Consider the following 18569-nt stretch of genomic DNA (forward strand, 5'->3'; position numbering starts at 1 on the left):
GATGATTTTTGCTATTCTGCTGTTAGCTTTGCAAAAGCGTTTGCCCATAACGTTCGAGTCAGTTTCATGAAGTTAGTGTTTTTGGATATTAATCACCCATTGAACTTTCCACAAGAAGTTACATCTATGAATTAATTGCATAAATATCCCTTTAAGCATGACATAATTAGCAATGACTGCCAATCAATCATTCAATTCCAGGAGTGAACAAATAAAAGGGTAGAGTCTCATCACTCAGGTAGCAATTTGTTGATGAAGACTTCAAAAAACTCATCAATGTTACCTATATTCCTACTTCTCCTTTCTGTCACATTTTTCTCTTTCACTTAATCAAATATTTCTTCCATCTCATTATCATAGAGTCATAGAGATGTACAACATGGAAACAGATCCTTCGGTCCAACCTGTCCATGCTGACCAGATATCCCAACCCAATCTGGTCCCACCTGCCAGCACCTGACCCATATTCCTCCAAACCCTTTCTATTCATATACCCATTCAAATGCCTCTTAAATGTTGCAATTATACCAGCCTCCACCACATCCTCTGGCAGCTAATTCCATACATGTACCACCCTCTGCGTGAAAAAGTTGCCCCTTAGATCTCTTTTATATCTTTCCCCTCTCACCCTAAACCTATGCCCTCTAGTCTGGACTCCCCGATTCCAGGGAAAAGGCTTTATCTATTTATCCTATCCATGCCCCTCATAATTTTGTAAAACTCTATAAGGTCACCCCTCAGTCTCTGACACACCAGGGAAAACAGCCCCAGCCTGTCCATCCTCTCCCTATAGCTCAAATCCTCCAACCCTGGCAACATCCTTCTAAATCTTTTCTGAACCCTCTCAAGCTTCACAACATCTTTCCAATAGGAAGGAGACCAGAATTGCATGCAATATTCCAACAGTGGCCTAATCAATGTCCTGTATAGTTGCAACATGACCTCCCAACTCCTGTACTCAATACTCTGACCAATAAAGGAAAATATACCAAACAGCTTCTTCACTATCCTATCTACCTGCAACTCCACTTTCAAGGAGCTATGAACTGAATTCACCTGCTCTTATTCTCAGTCTTTCCTTGATATATTTCTTGATCTTTTTACTTCTCAGTTGCAAAAGAGTCAGGTCTCAAAATTCAGCTGTATTGTTAATAGTGTTACGGTACCAATGTGGAGAAAAATTGTATGTATCCAGCTCTTCCTCGTTTCTATCCTGGTGCAAACAGTGAGACATGTTATTGATGACACTGATATGGGTTCTCTGCATGTTTGTAAGCAGTATGCAGAATAGGCAAGATTGCATCTGTCGGATATAACGCTGATTTAATAATTAACTTGATATTTTGATTTTGCCATACTAGTCAACACCTTCTCCTAAATATGGACAACTGGATATGCGTATAGAAGTAGGAGGGGCCTTCCCACCCTCTTTGAGTGTTATTTAAAGGCATCACTATGCAACTCAGAGATTAGTTGTTTATTGTTTTCTGTTGCATTTAGCTGAGTTTATGGAAGTACTGACTATTTGGAAGACTTGAATATAGCTGAAAAGAGAGACGTTGCAGAAGTCTTTCATCTTACTGTAACTTGGACAAAAGTAATAATGCAAATTTCAAATGATCAAAATAATTTATGCCACAGGAGAAGGAAGTGCTGATTGTTGGTGGGTCATAGAAGGATACTCGATACCTGTTCTCACTTTCTCCCTGTACCCTTTGATTCCTTTAACCCTAACAAATATGTCTAACTCTTTATTGAAAACATTCAGAGTTTTGGCCTTAACTACTTTCTGTGGTACGTAGTTCGACAGACTCACCATTCTCTCAATGAAGACATTTCTCCTCACTTCAGTTATAAATGGCTTAACCTGCATACTTAGACTGTGACCTCAAACTTTGGACACCCCAGTCATCAGAAATGTCCTTCTTGCTTTCACATGGTTTAGTCCTGTTTGAATTTTATAGGTTTCTATGAAATGCACCTCATTCTAAACTCCAATGAATGTGTCCTAACTGATTCAATCTCTCTTAACATGTCAGTCCTCCCCTACCAGGCATCAGTTTGGTAAACCTTTGTTTCACTCCCTCCATAGCCAGAACATTGTTCCTCAGATAAGGAGACCAAAATTGTGCACAGTACTCCAGGTGCAGTCTCACCATGTCAACTCTGCTGCTGTATTCAAAGCATCTCACTATGAGGGGATCTTGCCCCCTTCACTGCTTGCCATACTTTGTACTTTCAGCGACTTTCAGTAACTGGTGTAATGACATCTAGGCTTCATTGCAACCCCTCACCCCTTCCCAATCTATTGCCATCCAGATAACAGTTTGCCTTTATGTTTTTGCTACCTCACACTTATCCACATTTTATCTGCCAATAATTTGTCTACTTACTCAACTTGTCCAAGTCATACTGAAGCATGTCTGCATCCTGCTCTCAGTTCACCCTCTCACCCAGTTTTGTGTCATTTGCAAACTGGAGATAGTACATTTAGTTCCATCATCTAAATCATAAATATGTATTGTGAATAGCTGATGTCCAAGCAATGATCCCTGAGGTACTCCAATCGCTGACTGCCACTCAGAAAATTACTTGTTTATTCCTACCCTTTGTTTCCTATATGCCAACCATTTCTCTATCCATGTCATGACACTACCCTCAATTCCGTGCGTTTAAATTTTATGTGCTTATCTCTTTTGTGGAACGTTCTGAATATCCCAGTAAACCACATCCATTGGCTCTCCCTTATCAACTTGAGTGGAACAGTGGCTCAATGGTTAACACTGCTGTCTCACAGAGCCAGGGACTCAGGTTGAATTCCAACCTCAGGGACTGCCTGTGTGGAGTTTTCACATTCTCCCTGTGTCTGTGTGGGTTCCTTTGGGTTTCCTCTCACAATGCAAAGATATGTGGGTTAGGTGAATTGGCCATGCTAAATTGTCCATTGTTCAAGGATGTGTAGGTTAGGTGCATTAATCAGGGGTAAATGTAGGGAAATGGGTCTGTGTGGGTTACTCTTTGGAGGATCATTGTGGACTTGCTGGGCCAAAGGGCCTGTTTCCACATTGTAGAGATTCTATGAAGCTATTCTATCTTCAATAGTTACATCATTAAAAGAATTGCAGTAGATTTGTCAAGCATGATTTCCTTTTCACAAATCCATGCTGTCTCTGTCCAATTCTGTCACTGTTTTAAAAATGTTCTGCTATTAAATATTTTAAAATAAACTCGGGCATTTTCCCTATTACCAATGTCATGCTAACCAGTCTATAATTCCTTGTTTTCACTCCCATTTCTACACAGCTGAATTTCATTAGCTACCCTCCAATCTATATGAACTGTTCAAGAGTCTATAAAATCTTGCAATATAATCACTAATGCATCTGTCATTTCTAGGGCCACTTCCGTAAGTATTCGAGATCAACTCTGATCAGCCACTGACCAGGAGAAAATGGTGCAGAACCATAGTCTCCTCAAGCTTCCTAGTAGTTCAAAGATTGTTTGCAGGGAATAGGGCTTCACGTATGAAGTATTTTGAACCAAAGGTCTGTTCCTATACTGTATAATACTCTAAATCTATAATTCTACATGTGCTAACCAATTGCAGAATCATATCTAACAATAGATTTTTTTTAGGTTTTGCTCCCTCTTAGAAACAACTAAAGGAAAATGCTATTTGATTAGATCAGACAATCGCTAATATATCCAACCTACATACCTGGCATGGCACCAACAGTCCAAGTCATTTGCATTATTGCTCAATTGTGCAGTGGACAAAACATCCTTTTGTGCTGACACCAGTATTTTGTTACTGGAGGGTACCACTCTCATAGCTACTGCTTAGTAACAGCCCTCTTTATTTAATCTGTTCATCAATTTTATTTAGATACTTTGTCTTTCCAGGTGAATTTGAGGTGGAACTTCAATTTTCAGTTTTGAAAGTCATGAAAGTTGGTCTATCCTCAAACAATGTTTTGATCAGGGTACTCGTTATCTTTCAGGATTGCTTTAATGGGTTATATCTCTGAAACAAATGTATTGAAGTCCTCTAGCTTTATTAAAAGACCAATGAGCTGGGGGAGTCAAAGGCTCCCTGTTGCTTTCTATCTGACAACTCCTCAGCTAGTCAGAGTCAACTGTCCAATCAGTCAGCACCCTGTTCTCATTCAGTATAAATTGCTGCATTTGTTCTGATGAATGGGAAAAGCCTTGGCAACATTTATTACCATTTAGCACTTTTGAAGGAGATTTTTAAAAAAACTCCTGGATGCTGGATGTTGATGAGGTTGCTACTGCAACCTTATGTGTGTTTGTGGTTTGCTGTATCAGAGGGATATAAAACAGAGGAACAAACGTGGCAAACCTTTTACAGAGGGAGGTCGTAGAGAGGGCATAGTACTCTTTGTAGGAAGCCATACACACCTAGAACCTTCCAGATTCTGTATTCATACCTGCATCTAAGCTAGCAGCAGCTGTGATTCATCAAGGAGTATAGTAGCTCTATATTACCTTTAGTAACTATATCTACAGGCCTGAAACTTTTCACAAGTGGGCCCTTTCAGACTGCAAGAGATGACATAATAAACATTTTTTAGTTCATTGTCCACTTCTATAACAATGGTGACAGAGGCCTGGAGAGGGCATTTCACTGCCTTTTCGTTTAACTGTGGGAGTGCAAAAATGGCTTTTCTCAAATGGTAGTCCTCCTCAGGATGCTACATCTACCACTCGGTTGCTGTGCGACCACACTCAACACATCATGCTACGTAAAGGCCCTGCATTAAGTCAAAACCAAAATCTTCTCTGTCCTTTGACAATGACAGCTGGCTCTCTTGTATACCTGCTTGTGCCCAAGCATTTCTCTGTTAATGTCAGCATATCTTTTTCCAAATGCCACTAAATTAAATTCCTCATCTGATTATTCTAAAGCAGGATTCAAATGTAGTCACACTCACTGTCTGTGAAACTAGCATCTACACAAATCTTTCACACTGACAGGCTATAGCCCCTTATGCCGAGTGAATTACAACATGCTAATCACAACTCCATGCTACGCTCTGAAGTTAGTGCTGTGTCTGCAACTGTGAAATCAAATGATAGTTCTTTTTCTCCCAGTTTGTTCTCCTTCTCGGCCACCAGTCTCCCATACTACTAACTGGCCAGGAAATATGTGTTTAGTATCTAAAAGCATAAACACCTGGATACACGATTAGAGTGAAAAAAGGTCAGAAGAGATGGCAACTGGGAGTTGGGTGGGGCGGTTGGGGGGGTTGTGGGCGGGGTGGGGGGGATGGGAGTTGCACAGTTAGACTATCTACAACTTATATATTATAACCTATTGCAAGATGAGGGTGGTGTGGGATTGAGAAGGTAATAATGCAGAAACATACTGTCATCCACAATATGCTCAACAGTGCTGTCTGTCATGGTCTTTGTTACAATACTCCAATTATTCTCAGCATGGTCTTCTCAATAGTTATGAGGACATGTTTGCTGTACTGCCATCTATTATGGGTTACCTTGTCCTGCATGTGTCAATGAATATGATGCAATATATTTGGGTGATGTACCAGCTGTGGTTGAGTTTGTCAAAGTATGTGAAGGCTGTGAGATGTGAGTAGACAGCTTCTATCCGTGTGTGGGTTCAGGGTGAAATGTGAGATTTCAGTTGTGACTCATGTAGATTGTTCATGGGTGAATGATGCAAGGTCTATAAATCGAGCAGTGTGTGAAACGACAAGGATAAACATCCTAAGATTCAATCACTGACCTTGATCATCTGATTGAGGTCATTAAACTTATTTTGATCTTGCATCTAAATCTTTATTGGAGCTAAATTGTTAGCTCAGAATCCACTCAGTCTGTATCGTTTCATTTTTCTCTCTTCTTTTTTTCTTTGTTTCTTTTTCGTTTTACTTCATGTTTCGGGTAGCATCAGCAATCTCCAGGGTGAAAGTCAGCCCAGACGCACACACCCAGCCTCAGCATGGACCCACACTCCCAACCTCAGCACTGACCCACACTCCCGACCTCAGCACGGACCCACACTCCCGACCTCAGCACGGACCCACACTCCCAGCATCAGCACGGACACTCACTCCCGGCCTCAGCACGGACCCACACTCCCAACCTCAGCACTGACCCACACTCCCGACCTCAGCACGGATCCACACTCCCGACCTCAGCACGGACCCACACTCCCGACCTCAGCATGGACACTCACTCCCAGCCTCAGCACGGACACTCACTCCCGGCCTCAGCACGGACACTCACTCCCGACCTCAGCACGGACACTCACTCCTGGCCTCAGCACGGACACTCACTCCCGGCCTCAGCACAGACTCACACTCCCGACCGCAGCACGGAGCCACACTCCCGACCTCAGCACGGACCCACACTCCCAGCATCAGCACGGACACTCACTCCCGGCCTCAGCACGGACCCACACTCCCAACCTCAGCACTGACCCACACTCCCGACCTCAGCACGGATCCACACTCCCGACCTCAGCACGGACCCACACTCCCGGCCTCAGCATGGACACGAACTCCCGGCCTCAGCACGGACCGACACTCCCAGCGTCAGCATGGACTCACACTCCCGGCCTCAGCACGGACCCACAATCCCGGCCTCAGCACGGACCCGCACTCCCGGCGTCAGCACAGAGCCGCAATCCCGGCCTCAGCACGGACCCACACTCACGACGTCAGCACGGACCGACACTCCCGGCCTCAGCACGGAGCTGCACTCCCGGCGTCAGCACAGAGCCGCAATCCCGGCCTCAGCACGGACTCACACTCCCGGCCTCAGCACGGAGCCGCACTCCCAGCATCAGCACAGAGCCGCAATCCCGGCCTCAGCACAGACTCACACTCTCGGCCTCAGCACGGAATTACACTCCCGGCCTCATCACAGACCCATACTCCCAGCCTCAGCCTGGACTCACTCTCCCGGCCTCAGCATGGACTCACACTCCTGGCATCAGCATGTACACACACTCCCGGCTTTAGCACAGACCCACACTCCCGGCCTCAGCACAGACCCACACTCCCGGCCTCAGCATGGAGCCGCACTCCCGGCCTCAGCACAGAGCTGCACCCCCGGCCTCAGCACGTATCCGCACTCCAGGCCTCAACACAGACACACACTCGCGGCCTCAGCACGGAATTACACTCCCAGCCTCAGCACAGACCCACACTCCCATCCTCAGCACGGACTCACTCTCCCGGCCTCAGCACAGACCCACACTCCCGGCCTCAGCACGGACACTCACTCCCGACCTCAGCACGGACCCACACTCCCGACCTCAGCACGGACCCACACTCCCGACCTCAGCACGGACCCACACTCCCGGCCTCAGCACGGACCCACACTCCCGCCTCAGCACGGACCCACACTCCCGACCTCAGCACGGACCCACACTCCCGACCTCAGCACGGACCCACACTCCCGGCCTCAGCACGGACCCACACTCCCGACCTCAGCACGGACCCACACTCCCGACCTCAGCACGGACCCACACTCCCGACCTCAGCACGGACCCACATTCCCGACCTCAGCACGGACCCACACTCCCGGCCTCAGCACGGACACTCACTCCCGGCCTCAGCACGGACACTCACTCCCGGCCTCAGCACAGACTCACACTCCCGACCGCAGCACGGAGCCACACTCCTGACCTCAGCACGGACCCACACTCCCGGCCTCAGCACGGACCCACACTCCCGACCTCAGCATGGACACGAACTCCCGGCCTCAGCACGGACCGACACTCCCAGCGTCAGCACGGACTCACACTCCCGGCCTCAGCACGGACCCACACTCCTGACCTCAGCACGGACCCACACTCCCGGCCTCAGCACGGACTCACACTCCCGGCCTCAGCATGGACACGAACTCCCGGCCTCAGCACGGACCGACACTCCCAGCGTCAGCACGGACTCACACTCCCGGCCTCAGCACGGACCCACACTCCCGGCCTCAGCACGGACCCGCACCCCCGGCGTCAGCACAGAGCCGCAATCCCGGCCTCAGCACGGACCCACACTCACGGACTCAGCACGGAATTACACTCCCGGCCTCATCACAGACCCATACTCCCAGCCTCAGCCTGGACTCACTCTCCCGGCCTCAGCATGGACTCACACTCCTGGCATCAGCATGTACACACACTCCCGGCCTCAGCACAGACCCACACTCCCGGCCTCAGCACAGGCCCACACTCCCGGCCTCAGCACAGGCCCACACTCCTGGCCTCAGCATGGAGCCGCACTCCCGGCCTCAGCACAGAGCTGCACCCCCGGCCTCAGCACGTATCCGCACTCCAGGCCTCAGCACAGACACACACTCGCGGCCTCAGCACGGAATTACACTCCCGGCCTCAGCACAGACCCACACTCCCATCCTCAGCACGGACTCACTCTCCCGGCCTCAGCACAGACTCACACTCTCAGCCTCAGCACGGGCTTACGTTCCAGGCCTCAGCATGGACTCGTCTCCCAGCCTCAAATGAATTCTCACTCCCAGAGTCAGCACAGACCCACACACCCAGCCTCAGCACAAATATCAACTCCCAGCCTCAGCATGGACTCACACTCCCTGCCTTGAGGTGAAGCTTCATGAGGTCTGGGTTGGAAGGTCTTTTTTTTAATTTCTCTTATTTCTATGTTTTTCTAATGTATTGCTGGACTTTTTTTTTATTTTCTACTTTTTTCACCCTGTTTGTACTTAAGAATTTGTACCTAGGAAACTTCGTACTTAAGGTGATGCTGTAAGTGGTGACTTGTATACTTTTTAGTTTTCACTGTACTCATCCTAGTACATATGACATAAAGCTAATTCTGTGTTTCTCGAGAGACTCAAGTTACAACTGCTATAGAAGTGTACTGGTAACAACCTATTCCCTGAGCCATATTAGAGTACAACTTTTTATTTAATCATCAAAATGGTCAATTTGGTTTTTTTTGTACTACTATCTCGAATAAAAGAAGTGAATTAACCCTTTTATTAGAAGTAAACTTGTTCTTACAATAAGTGAAAAACTAGTTAACAACTAAATTATCATACCTTAATCCCAAACAAACACATTCATATGAAAACAGAACAATACAGCTCTGCAGAACTGATATGTGTTCATCAAAGAAACTAAAAGGAAAAGCACCACAGTATACCAAGGGTCAAAATTCAAAGGATAAAGTGAGAACACATCTCACAATCTGGTCAATTTCCTGAAGGTATAATTGAAACGCTGTCAGCTACAGAACAATGATACTTTGAAACCAGACGTAAGGTCAAGTGGGCATCAGTTAGCAATCATATTCCCAAAACATTTCAACAGAGAGAGAAAGATGTTTTGCAGCTGGCCCTGCATTAAGGTATTCTGCTTAATCCAGCTTGGATGCTTTTCTTTAATTAGATTAGCTTCCCTACAGTATGGAAACAGCCCCTTTGGCCCAACAAGTCCACACCGAACCTCCGAAGAGCAACCCACCCAGACCCATTCCCCCGACTAACGAACCTAACACTACGGGCAAATTAGCATGGCCAATTCACCTGAACTGCATATCTTTGGATTGTGGGAAGAAACCAGAGTACCCGGAGGAAACCCATGCAGACACGGGGAGAATGTGCAAACTCACATAAACAGTCGCCCGAGGCTGGAATTGAACCTGTGTCCCTGGCACTGTGGGGCAGCAGTGCTAACCACTGAGCCACCGTGCCACCCATTGAGATAACTGAATCCCTGCAGTGCGGGAGGAGGCCTTGATGCCCCAAATATACTGGAAAAATAGCAACACCAGTCCAAAGGCTGGACACCCTTTGGCACATGCCTCTTCCAATTTAGTTTGTCTGGCAATGAAAGTAAGAAAATTATCTCTTTTCTCTGCTAAAAGCTTTGCATAATTTCTCTAAACAGTCATATGACATTTTGGACACATTAAGTAGTCTACAACCAACTTTGACTTTTGACTTTTAAGTTCTAAGAAGATACATGGTTAACTCCTTCCAACCAAATATTGTCCATATATTTCCATATCCTCCAGCTTCCTTCACATAATTACTTTCAAGTACTACGTACTCCCCACACTGAAGTGAACCTCTCACTTCCTGAACACTTCCACTGCCAAGACCTCTTGTATGCTATCTGAGAACATGGTGCAAGGTGTCTGTTTGTCATGTCATTTCTGTTGCTTGCTCTAGCTCTTCCATTGTTCTACAAGTAATTTAATTCCTTTCTTGAGGTTTGCAGCCACTCAGAAATGGGGTTATCATTGGTCTGCGCACCACTTATAGTGAGAAGGAACCTTGCGGTTTGCATTCTAACTGTAACCCATTTAACCTGGCACAAGATAAATGTACCCCACAGACCCTACATCTGACGTCTAGGGCCTATCATTCACAATGGACCCAGATTCCCTGTTGACTTGACAGGAGCATTTTCAGCTTGCCCTCCCAGTACTTGTAGAGTGATAATACTTTGGGTTAAAGACAGCAGAAAAAATTCTAACTAATCATGCCATGAGAATTCCTGTTGCAGCCTCATGTTTCTTTAAATGCTTCAAACAATCGAAAAATGTTATTTTTTATATGAGTTCATAATGTTATAATGTAAAACATTGCTGTTTGCAATCTGAGCCATTACAGCATGGCAATTTGAGCTATTAATAAGTAGCCATCAATGGAATTAATTCTCTTTAAAAGAGATAGATTTTTACTGAAAGATGGCAGCTATATGACAAATTAATTCCATTAGTTTTATTTTAAGAGAAATTGTCAATTACAATCATTTGTCTCAAAAATTTGTATTACCTAAGTATCATAACACTACAAAAACATATCCAACAACTTACATAAGTTTTCTCTAAACTTGAAGTATTTTAATTATTTAATTTTGATTCGGACAATTAACTTGGAAAAAGAAAATGTCAACTAAAGAATGTTTCAGCTTATACTTCTGCTCTGTTCTCCAGTTATAGAATGACAAAGGAAATTAATAATTCTTGGAATTCTGTCAATTAATCACATTTTATAAGTGAAAACCAACATTGCATTTTCTAGTACAAACACTTAGAGAACAAATACAATGCTGTAGATTTTATTTATTTTGTGCTTTGTCATTAATGTTTTGATCTTAAAAGTGAAACAGTGCACAATTCTGTCAGGCCAATGAATTATACAGTATGAGGAATAGATGGCTCTTTTATTTCTGCAGCTGGAAAATACTTTTTGTTAAATGTACTTCACTAAATCTGCTACTCTCATGTGGTATTCTAAAATTTATGTGACTCTTTTATCTTTTTTATCCACTTAAAATGAGCTATGTGTTTATATTTCTTCAGTTTGTGCTCCAAAATGCACTCATCCAGGAAATGCATAGCGTAATTTATTTTGATTAGAACACGTAATGGTTTCTAACACCAATCAAGAACCTTGGAAATGAAATGTCATTTGACATTACCAAGTGTCACATATATCACATCACCTCCTGCAGTTTCTTAGTGATGAAAATTGATTTTCTATTGTCCTTTGACAAAGCTGAGGTACAGCAATTATATCTGATTTGACAGCACATACTGCATTTTCAGGCTGGGCTTTTAATGATGAAGTCTTGTAAACCTCCATGTGGATACTTGCATATTATAACAAATTAATCCATTTAGGTCAGTGTATGCTTTTAGCAGATAGAACATCTTAGGAGAGAAAATAAGTTAAAAATAATAGAAAAGTATAAGTTGCAATTGTATGTTTAGAATGCTGTTATCTCATAGCTTACTTTGTTGCTTATTGGTCCCAGCCGGTATACAAACCATGAAATGAATTTGATGAATTCTAAATCAAACAGAATGCCAAAAAAGCATGCAGAGTCGAGAGTGTGTTGCTGGAAAAGCACAGCAGGTCAGGCAGCATCCAAGGAGCAGGGGTATCGACATTTCGGGCATAAGCCCTTCATCAGGAATAAGGCTTGTGTTACAAGAGGGTACAGAGATAAGTGGGAGGGAGGTGGGGTGGGAGGAAGGTAGCTGAGAATGCGATAGGTAGATGAAGGTGGTGGCAATGGTGGTAGGTTGGAGAGGAGGGTGCAATGAATAGGTGGGAAGGAAGATGGACAGGTAGCACAGGTCATGAGGGCAGTGCCGAGTTAGAAGATCACATCTGGGATAAGGTGGAGCGAACAGAAATGAGGAAACTGGTGAAGTCCATATTAATCCCCTGTGGATGGAGGATTCCAAGGTGGAAGATGAGACATTCTTCCTCCAGGCATCTGGTGGTTAGGGAGTGGGGATGGAGGAGGCCTAGGGTCTGCATGTGCCTGGTGGAGTGGGAGAGGGAGGTAATGTGTTCGGCCAAAGGGCAGTGGGGTTGTTTTGTATGTGTGTCCCGGAGATGTTCTCTGAAGCATTCTACAAATAGGTGCCCTGTCTCTCCAATGTGACTGATACAGTAAATGACATATGTGGAGCTGCATGTAAACCTATGATGGATGTGGAAGGCTTCTTTGGGGCCTTGGACAGAGGTGATGGGGGAGGTGTGGGTGCAGGTTTTGCAATTCTTGTGGTGGCCAGGGAAGGTGTTGGGAGGGGAGGGTGGTTTGGTGGAGGGCATAGTTCTGACAAGAAAGTTGCGGAGGGAATGGTCATTATGGAATGCAGATGGGGATGGGAAGGGAAATCTATCTCTGGTGGTGCGGTCCATTTGTAAGTGATGGAAATGGCAGAGAATGATACAATGTATCTGAAGGTTGGTGGGGTGGAAGGCGAGGACCAGGGGGGTTCTGTCTTTGTTGTGGTTGGGAGGGGTAGGGTTCGAGGGCAGAGTTGCAGTAAGTGGATGAGATCCCCTGGAGGGCATCATCAACCATGTGTGAGGGGAAATTGCAATCGTTGAAGAAGGAGGCCACCTGGTGTGTTCTATGGTGGAACTGGTCCTCCTGGGAGCAGATACAGTGGATACAGAGAAGTTGGGAGTAAGGGATAGTGTTTTTACAGGAAGCAGGGTGTAGGGAGGTGTTGTCCAGGTTGCTGTGGGAGTCGGTGGGTTTGTAGAAGATGTCCATGTTGAGTCAGTCTCCATTGATGGAGATGGAGAGACCCAGGAAGGGGAGGAAGAATTCCAAGATGATCCAGGGGAACTTAAAGTTGGGGTGGAACGTGTTGGTGAAATTGATGAACTGTTCAACTGTTCCATGTGGGAGCATGAGGTGGTGCCAGTTGAGTCATCAATGTAGCAGAGGAAAAGGTGGAGAATAGTGCCGGTGTAGCTGCGGAAGGTGGACTGCTCCATGTACCAACAAAGAGACAAGCATAGCTGGGACCCATGCAGATGCCCATGGCTACCCCTTTGGTCTGGAGGAAGTGAGAGGATTCAAAGGAAAAATTATTGAGGTTGCATGCATCCCATCTGAATATGTGAGTAAAGACAAAGATAGAACAAAGCCATGAAGAGATTTGAATACAAGATTACTTTCTGTTTTAATTTGGGGATTTACTTGACAGGCTCCACTGTAGATAAGAATTGATAGTTAAGTAGTACTTGATAACAGGCTAGGGTAATTGCAACAGATTTACGAATGAACTGAAGTTTATTGGGATTGGAGGATATAGGCCAGCCAGATCCTAAATCCAGTATCCAAGGATAGTCAAATCTAGAAATAATATAGATGAGGATTTCACAAGCAGATGAACTGAGGTTGTGGTGAAGGTAGAAGATATTAAAGAGGTAGAAGTAACAGGATTTGGAGATGATGAAGATATGGAATTGTATGTTCAGCACCAGGACAGATTTGGGCCACAAAGAAGAGGCCGGCACAAATTCGAGGCTGAACAATAATGGGCGGGAATTGAAAGCCAAGGAAGGGCATTCTTTGGAAGGTAGCTAGAGGGAAAAAGAAGTAAGAAAACTGTCAAAATATGAACAATTTCACATTATCACTCAAGGAGGACATCCTGTTACCTGCTGACACATACTGATTTAAAAATCATGGATTCAGAAGGACTGGTAAGTTAATTATTAAATCCTTCAGACACAATAGACCCAAACCTACTCACCACTAGTTTAGAATTCAAACATTAAACAAATTAAAATAATGTATATAAATCACACATCACACAGCACTCCAGCAATCTCTTAATCCAAAAAACAGCAATGCGTTAAGAAGGCAACTCACCACTATCTTTCCCAGAACATTTAGAGATAGGCAATAAGTGCTGGTTCAGGCAGTGATGCCAACAGCCCATGAATCACTAAACAAATTAATGTTCTTTACCTGACAAAATTCCAAATACTTTAGATACACAACTAGCCAAAGTTAAATTTAAATTATGAAACAGTATGAGACTGCCAATTTCATTATATTTTTGTTTATATTATTTAAATTGTCAACATGCATCCTAGGCTTAACATTAGCTGTTTGTTCCACTTAATACTAGAAGAAGGTGGGTTGGAGGTTGATTTGTGTCAGGAGTCAGATATATGGGAGGAATTTTCTGCATCTTTGAGTGGAGTGAACAATGGTGAGAAAGCTTGGAAAATACAGCCAAAAAAAAACTCAGAACCTTGTCAAGAAAGATATTGCTAATTCTCCAGAAGAGTTAAATGATGAGTTCAGAACCTCACTAATGAGCAGTGACCACATTTTTATGCATTTCTAGCTGGTTAAGAGCCCAACCCGCCTCATTTCTACATAAGTTACAATTCTCCTGCTCCAAAATTAAACAACCTAGGCACTTGTGTGAAAGTCTGAATGGTTACCTGGCAGTACCAGTTCACTATTCGCATCTCCAAGCCTTTATCGACTTATGGCTTCATCACAACATCCCTGCTAGGTCCATTAACACTGTTACCCTCCATCAGGAACAATTAGGAACATCATTGTGCAGTTACCTTATCTGGTCCTGTTAGCATTTAATGGGTTTCTATGAGATGCCCTTCATTCTTCTAAGCTTCAGTAAATATTGTCCTAATAATCCAGTCTCTCTTCATACATCAATCCTGCCATCCCAGGAATCAGTTTTGTACATCTTTGTTGTACTCCCTCCATAGCCAACATCCTTCCTCAGTTAAGGAGACCTAAACTGCACATGATTCATCAAAACTGGCCTCATGAAAGCCCTGTATAATTGCAGCAAGACACCCCTACACCTATACTCAAATCATCTTGCTATGATTTGCCTCCTTCATTGCCTACTTAGAAGCTAATGTACAAGGACATGAAGATGTCTTTGCACATTCCCTTTCCCTAACCATCATCATTCAAATAATAATTGCCTTTCTGCTTTTGCTACCAAAGGGACATTTATCCACTTTATACTTCATCGTGCCTTGTATTTGCACACTCACTCAACTTGTCCAAAGTATCTCCCTCAGTGCTCACCAGCTCATCCAGTTTTCAGTCATCTGTAAATTGGAGATGTTACATTTAGTTCCTGCATCTAAATCATTTTTTATATTAGTGAATAGCTAGGGTCTAAATACCATTGAAGTTTCCTTTATTTAGATTCTGGACCCTGGTCTCAGAATCCTTTAGATCGCTCCCCCTCTAATGAAGGATTCTTTCATATTATGAACTTTTGGGAATCCTACCACCTAAAAATGGAAAGGTTTTCCCTTACTGCTGACAGTTGTCTTTGGGGAAAAACAATTAACTGATTCACTGAACAATGAAGTGATTATCTTAGACATCTATGAATAGATAATCTGTTTATATTGGTGTTTCCCTCCATGGTGGCTAGAAACGTTCCATAAATATGAGGCTAAGAAGGAAAATGTGCTTGGTAGCCAATCACAGGCACAATATTCCTTCAAAACTGGAGTCTCTGGAGATACTGCTTCTCTGATAAAGGTTCATTCAGGTTTGCCTGTAGATTCTGGTGCACTGAATCCATTTGGCATATTCTGGTCAGCTTGTTACCCCTCTATTTGTTCTACTGTTATTCCTCCAAAAAGCATGAAAGAAGAAATATTCATCTGAGAAAACTCATTCAACCATAAGACCATTTATGGGCGGCACGGTGGCACAGTGGTTAGCACTGCTGCCTCACAGCGCCAGAGACCTGGGTTCAATTCCTGCCTCAGGCGACTGAATGTGTGGAGTTTGCACATTCTCCCCGTGTCTGCGTGGGTTTCCTCCGGGTGCTCCAGTTTCCTCCCACATTCCAAAAATGTGCAGGTTAGGTGAATTGGTCATGCTAACTTGCCCATAGTGTTAGGTGCAAGGGTAAATGTAGGGGAATGGGATTGGGTGGGCGCGCTTCGGCAAGTCGGTGTGGACTTGTTGGGCTGAAGGGCCTGTTTCCACACTGCAAGTAATCTAATAAGAAATAGGAATAGGAGTTGGTGGTTCAGCACCTTGAGCCTTCTCCACCACTCAGTTGGATCATGACTAATCAAACATTTATCACATCCATTTTTCTGCATTTTACCCATGACCCTACTGATCAAGAATCTATTTATCTCATCTTCAATATACACAAGGGGTCTTCCCACAGCTTTTTGTGGCAAGGAGTTCCAAAGACTCACGACCCTCTCAGCAAAGAAATTCCTCCTTATCTCAGTCTTGAATTGATGTTCCTTCATTCTGAGACTACATCCTCTGGTTCTAGACTCTCCTGTAAGGTGGAGCATCCTCTCAGCATTTACCCGATCAAGCCCCCTAAAACTCCTATGCGTTTCAATGAGATCACATCTCATTCCCCTAAATTCCAGTTAATAGAGTCCCAACTTGTTTATCCCTTGCTCATAAAACATTCCCCCTCCATATTGGGAATCATCCAAGTGAACATTCCCTGAACTGTTCACAGTACTTCAGATGTGGTCTCACCAGCACCTTGTAAAGTTGTAGTAAGACTTCCCTACACTTGTACTCCAACACCCTTGAAATAAGGGCCAATATTTCATTACCCTTTCTGATTACCTGCTGCACCTGTGTATTAGCTCTCTGTGCTTCATTCACAAGTACCCCAAGTCCCTTTGTGTTATAGCACAAATAATATTTTGTTCACCCTTCAAAAATGGAGAACTTCACATTTTCCCACTTCATACTTCATTTTGCCCACTTACTTAATCTATCAATACCTCCCTGCAAACTGTTTTGTATCCCTCTCACAAACTGCCTTTCCACCTATTTCTGTATTGTCTGCGAATTTGGTTACAGTAAATTCACTTCCTTCTCCTAAGTCATTAATATATATTGTGTATAGTTATGGTCCCTGCACTCGGGTTGCCAACCTGAAAAAGAAGGCATTATCCCGACTTGCTGTTTTCTACCAAATGGCCCTTTCCCTTGTTGTTTTCACTTCTGCTTAAATGGACGCTACATCGTCTGAGCCTAGATCATCTCTCACAAATGTCCTCATTTCATCTCTCATTACTTGTGCTAACCCATCAGCTTTTCTATCCCTCCTGCCTCTCTGAAAGTTCATTCTGACACTATTTGCTACTGGGAAAAACAAAAGAAAATGGCTGAAAAGCTAAACAATATCTGTGTTTAAAAATTGGATATATATAATTGAAAAATATATAAAGATCTTACTGTGCATCTATTTAGCTGAATTTCAGCAAAACCATTTCCTAATCATTTCCTAACCCATACTCTCATATATATAGAATGGAGCACCAATCAGTGTAACAGGTAAACATCTCACCTGTCAACATCTCATGTGCTGTTGTCAGTCAGTGCCACATCCTCAGCAGAACCATCTGTTCCTGTAGGTAAAAGAATCTGAGCTGGTCTTTAGTAGTGATGAAGCAGAAGTCTACACAATCACTTCTCTGCAAACTTGTGCCTTGGTTCTCTTTTTGCCAACTTTTTCTATCACCTCTTTCTTTCTTTCACCTTCATAAAAACTTTTAATTAATTTCCATGCTTTTTGAGCCTTTCCATAGGTTTTTAAATTTTTGTCATGCTACTCTAATACTCCTGTCTACTTGTCACATGCATATTCTTATGTTTTTACGAATAGAATGTTTTCTCCTCAGATCCATATCTGCAACTGAAGCAGTATCGATAAGCTGACCTTGTAAATTTACATTTAAATGCACTTTGACTTAAAACTGTCTCAAACTTATTTCAGAACATTTAAGTCTACAAAGCATCCATATGGGAAAATTTAGACTAATAAATGATGTCTGAACATTTTGATGATTTATGTCACTTCCAATTTTGATTTGTTATTTGCTGATGCCTACAATGTTTGATTAATTTAGGTCTATTATTAGGACTTCTGTTTAATGAAAAATAACTTATAAGTAAGGTGAACACACTGCAGAGATGTCTGTGCTTCTAGTGATAGTCAGCTCCTTAGGTGTGTATAGTGGAGCCTTGGAAAATGCTTAGGAAGATTAAATTAATGATCCATTTATTTGCACATATCTTAAAAGACTGATACAATTAGATTGTAATTTACTCATTTTAGATTTATCACCCAATGAGGAAACAGTCTATTTAAAACCTTCAGATCCACATTATGAAAGAGAAGTTGATGCATTGAAATGAACATATAAAGGATTGAACTGCCATGTTTGTGGTACATTTTTGTCCGCTCCTAGGTACAGAAGATCTTTAAATGAGGATT

At 43.5% G+C, this 18569-nt stretch overlaps 1 protein-coding gene across 2 annotated transcripts in view; it reads left to right on the top strand.

Annotated features, from left to right (window-relative positions):
- Positions 1-18569, top strand: part of nkain2 (sodium/potassium transporting ATPase interacting 2) — a 500783-nt gene that overhangs the window by 439209 nt on the left and 43005 nt on the right. The gene's annotated exons all lie outside the window — the stretch shown is intronic.

Source organism: Hemiscyllium ocellatum, chromosome 3 (genome assembly GCF_020745735.1).
Source record: "Hemiscyllium ocellatum isolate sHemOce1 chromosome 3, sHemOce1.pat.X.cur, whole genome shotgun sequence".
NCBI classification, from domain to species: domain Eukaryota; kingdom Metazoa; phylum Chordata; class Chondrichthyes; order Orectolobiformes; family Hemiscylliidae; genus Hemiscyllium; species Hemiscyllium ocellatum.